Raw genomic sequence first — 5,494 nt, 5'->3', positions numbered from 1 at the left:
AAGGTGTCGTCAAAAAAAAAAACGGCCGCCCCCAGCCACAGAAAGTTTCATGAAATCCCAGCAAGCAACCCAAAAGCTTTACCAGCAGTGAGACTAAAGCAGTGTTTTCAGAGCTACACTGAGCCATCAGCACATCAGTTGTGGGTACTTTCCCATTAGGGCTCTGTGTGGTTTGATCCGTAAGGATCTTTCTCCAAAGATAGCACAAGACAGGAACAGCCCGTGCTAATCAGGTAAATTTTACAGAGAGGTCCCTGCACACCCAGCCTGCTTGGGACAAGTGTTGAGTCCTTTTCTGTTCTTCCCACTTCACTGACAAAGCCTGCTGTGAGCAACAACTTGAGCCCTGGGGGTTGAACCAGCATGTCTGGGTGGGTCACCTCGTGTGGACCAGCCTCACACAGCCCCTGGGCAGAGCTGCCCAATTAGGTACAATTGGAAGGGGCAAACTCAGACCCTTCCACTCTGTATTAGGATGCATTTACTAGTATAGGCAGAAAAAGATGTAAACTGAACCACAGAAAGGAGCTGATTTTTCATAGCACGGGGCATTGGTTTATCATACAGGCTTCCCATAAAAAAAGTGATTTTAACTTGATGGATAGGACGAGAACTCCAGCTTTCTGCTGTTAGGGGGGAAGCAACCAGGAGCACTCTAGTTACATTCTATATCATGTTCATTAATGTATATGGCTTTTATTACATCCCCTTTTTGCTCTTTTCTCTTTTTCTTTAAAATGAAAGTGCTATCAATGTTTCTAAAATCAAAAATATGTTCATGCATCCAATCAATTATCAGGGCTGTCCCTGAGCCCATCCCCTTTGCTGTGCTGTCAGACACACAGTAAATCTCGGATAAACCAAAGGACTCCTCTCCTCAGCCCCATCAACTGCAGTCATATTGAATGTTATTTTTAATGCCAACAAATTAGTCTCTCTTCAAGGACAGAGTCAAGGAACAGAAATACTAACAGGAATAACCTGACCAGAGCTACAGACAAGGTGGCCCTGGCTCATTTTGGACCAGCTCCACTGGGATAAATACATTTCTAAAGCAAAACACTGATTTTGAAGGGGATAGACAGGGAGATAAATGAAGGGACAGCAACACTAATAGGGATCAACCCTCGAGGGAAGCACAGCGATAGGCAGGGCCGCAGCACACGCTCTCACCGCAGGCACTTGGGCCTGGCAGCCACGTTCTTATTTAGCCTGTGGGAAGCAAGATCTCCCCTGACCTCCAGCTTGGTACCCTGCTGAGCCAACAGTAATCTCTGCTGACTCCCGAAAGCAATCGATCAGGATCAATTTTTTGCTTTGTTTTCATTTTCCAGGAAACTCTCTTTCCTTTAGGATTAATCCTTTTTCAGATTATCTCAAGGCAATCCTCTGCATGTATAGGTATCATTAATGCAAAATTCTTCAATAAAAAGAAAGCAGCCCTATCAAGTTTGAGATAATATGTCTTGAGGTCACCTATTCTATATTCCTGACAGATGTTGGCAATGGCAATTGTATTTGGTTAGCAAATTTATTTTACACTATTAACAATATGTGAATCTTCTGGCTGCAGGAGTAGTTGTTTTGATTAAACATGCAAATTGTTCCCTAGGACATGTCAGGGGACCCTATACACCTTCCTGAAGAGACATCTGATGCATCTAAATTAGTTGAATGATAGCTAAATAACTCTTTAAGAAAAATGGATTTAAGTAAGGAAGAAGTGAAGAAGTATCAGAGGTTAAGATTGCTTCCACGTCAATGAGGGAAAGGATCAACCAAAGAGGAGATAAATAAGACTAAAAAAATCTGACAAACAACATTCAGTCCCTTGGTCCCACTGAAACAGAGCACCAAGTCAAGGCAGAAGAGTTAACAGGAAAATGCCATGAAAGCAAAGGACAAAATGAGAATGGAGATTACCACCTGTAGCAAGACCCCTACACTCAAATACTGCCAAAAGCTAATTGAAAACTCATTTTCCTTTCACAATAAATAGAACAGCTTTCAAGTATAAATGTGGTTACGCATAGAACCTCTTTATGCAGAGGTACTTCACACTTGATTTTCAGAATTGCTGTCAGCAGTCAACACACTTTACTATCAGCCACCTTTGGACACAGGCAAGTGACCCACAGGTCAGAGGCATGAACCAAAATAATTTCTGGAAGCCCTACTTTTAGCAAATGCCAACACTGCTTTGGCACCCTGCCCAGGGTCTTCTGCACCAGTTAATCCAACCCCGAGCAGGATTAATTTCCCATACACATACACACACTCACTTGCTTTCAGGGCTCTATACCAATTGTGCTGAAAGCAGAGGGAGTTTAGAAAGAGCATTTTCTGCCCAGTCCCATGCTAGTTCTCAACAAGCAACTGCCTGAAGAATATGGGAAGTGTTAAACCCCTGGTGAGGCTGATCCCATCACCAGTCACTCCATCAAATGAGAATTTAACACAAAATCTTGGCATTAACTTAGAAATGGTAAGAATGAAAAGTAATACTAATTTCCACAGAAATCTCACTAATGATTCGTGTTGTCAGGTATTCATTTATTCCCTATTGTTGTTCCTTATTTCTTCTGGGATAGTTGCAGTTTTAATTAGCTATAAGAAGACAGATATTATTAAATTCAAAGGTGTGTAGAGCAATGTACAATGCTGCTTAGTGATGTTAACTGCAAGGGTGAAATGTGGTCATTTGGAATGGTTATTGCAGTACAGGCTATGAATATAAGAGTGAGAAACAAAGCATGAGGCTGATTTCAGCACTTGCATATAGATATTCCATCCACTACACTACAAGGAATTAAGAGAAAGCTAAAAATAGAGCTCTATTGTGCAAAGTAAGAGTAAATGAGCATGCATACAGTAGCTATTTTACACTGGGGAAATGGCCTCCACCCTCTGCTGTCCCCCAGTAGCTCAGCAGCTCTCACGACAGCTGAGGGCTTTCACAGAGCACCTGAATATCTCCTACCTCCCACAACACATGTGAGCAAGACCCAAAAATTTTTCCCTGGGAGAACAAAATGCAAAGGAAGGACAATGCCAGTGCTTCACACCTCTTGCACAGGAATAAATGGCCAGTCAGGTCCAGGAAAGTCTATGGAAAGTAAGATCCTAATTAAATGGGAAATTAATCCAGACATTCACCCAAAAGCACACTGCCGTGCAGCACGGATGGAGTCCTGCTACATTCTCTCTTTTTTGTGGCACAACCACACAGCTGTGGTGGCATTGCTCACCAGGCCTACCTGTTCACTCCCTACATGTGGGAAGGGGAAAACAGAATCATAGAATGTCTTAGGTTGAAAGAGACCTTAGAGATCATCTAATCCAAACTCCCTGCCATCGGCTGGGATGCCCTTAACTAGACCAGGTTGCTCAAGGCCTCATTCAACCTGGCCTTGAACATCTCCAGGGAGGGGGCATTCACAACCTCTCTGGGCAATCTATTCCAGAGTCTTGCCACCCTCGTACCGAGGAATTTCTTCCTAAGATCCAATCTAAACCTATTCTCCTTCAATTTAAATCCATTTCCCTTTGTCTCATTGCTGGAAACTCTTGTAAAAATTCCCTCTCCAGCCTTCCTGTAGGTTCCCTTCGGGTACTGGAAGACAGTTATAAGGTTTCCCCAGAGTCTTCTGTTGTCCAGGCTGAATGATCCCAGCTCCCTCAGCCTCTCCTCATAGCAGAGGTGCTCTTGCCCCTGGGTCCTCTTTGTGGCCCTCTCCTGAACAGGTTCCAACAGATCTATGTCCCTCTCACGGTCCCAACAGATCTATGTCCCTCACCAGAACTGGATGCGATATTCAAGGTGGGGTCTCACAAGAGCAGAATAAAGGGAGAGAATCACCTCTCTTGACCTGCTGTCCACACTCCTCTTGATGCATCCCAGGACACAGGTGGCCTTCTGGGCTGCATGAGCACGCTGCTGGCTCAGGTTGAGCTTCTCATCGATCAACACCCCCAAGTCCTTCTCTTCAGGGCTACTTTCAACCCACTCTGCACCCAGTTTGTATTTGTGCCTGGGACTGGCCGAACCCAGGAGCAGGACCTTGCACTTTGACTTGTTGCATCTCATGCAGTTTGCACTGGCTCATTTCTCAAGCCTGTCAAGGTCCCTGTGGATGTCATCCCTTCCTTCAGGTGAGTCCACCGCACCACATCACACCACACAGTTTGGTATTGTCCGTAAACTTGCTGAGGGTGCACTCGATGCCATGGTCCATGTCACTGACAAAGAGGTTGAATACTTATGTGGGCCTCTATATACACTGTACAGAGACACATGAGCCATTATTTACACTGTATCCACAATTTACAGAGCATCACCTGCAAGCAGCTTAAAAACTCAGCTGTTCAAACTGAAAATCACATCTATCAATCAGTACTGCTTCCCAGGCTAAAAAGACAATGTGCTCCCACTGAGGACTTCTTTGCAATTACATCAGTGCCACACAATTACAGTTTGGAAAAGGTGGAACAAGATACCTTTTTCCTTGCTCCCTGTAAAAATTATTCCACCTCAAAGCACTGATGAATGCCGGTGACGAATAATTAAAGCAAAAAATAAAACATAGCCCTGCAATGACAGACTTATTAGTAATTACGACTTGTAGGAGCAAATGTGCAGGTACTCACAGACTCACATATCTCCTGCACAGGAATTAATCCCCTGTGTACACTCTGGATAGCCAAAGGCCCTCTGAAAAGATGAGCACATATTAATCACTAACCTCTGCACGTCTACATACAATGAATCCCTCTCCCAGCATAGTGCAGCAGCCTCCTTGGCTAAACCACCACTTTCTCTTAGTTTGATTCTAAGCGAAAGAGAAATAACACTCAGGAGTTTGTTCTTGTTTTTTCTCTGACAGAAATTCCTGAGTTTGGCCCCCTAAAAATAAGATCTTCTGCAAATAGCACGCCACTCATAGCCATAAAGAGGAACTGAAAACTATTGCAGCAGGCGACAGTTGAATCAAATGCCTAAGAATATACATATTGACATATGCATCTATTAGAGATGTTCCGAGTATGATTAGCTAGCTAGTAGCTTAATATAAATATTTAGTAAACTCTGGCTATGTTACAGTAATACCATAATACATAGTCATTCTTGAAGAAACCAGACGCAGATGAACCACACGCAACCATATTAACATTTCCTGTTTAAAATATTGTTAAAGTAAACACCGCACGTATAGATATTACTTTTTAAATAGCAAGTAAACATCCTGTCCATCAAGGTTGTGTTACCTTTGAACTTCCTATTTCACCTTTTCTTCTCTTTGGATTGAGAGCCCTGGAAAGCACCCCAAGGACTTCTGTGGATGGTGATGGGAAAGGGAGAGGGAACGGGGAAGAGAAGCAGAGACCATCACGGTGCCAAGTGCAGAGATGTAGATGGAGACTGCATGAGTGCACTTCAGCACTGCATATCATTTCACATAGAAGAAAAGCAACCATCTCCCATGCCCCAACATGT

This window comes from Apaloderma vittatum, unplaced genomic scaffold (genome assembly GCF_000703405.1).
Source record: "Apaloderma vittatum isolate BGI_N311 unplaced genomic scaffold, ASM70340v1 scaffold8253, whole genome shotgun sequence".
Lineage (NCBI taxonomy): Eukaryota > Metazoa > Chordata > Aves > Trogoniformes > Trogonidae > Apaloderma > Apaloderma vittatum.
The sequence above is the reverse complement of the archived record's forward strand: the minus strand, read 5'-3'. Positions refer to the sequence as shown.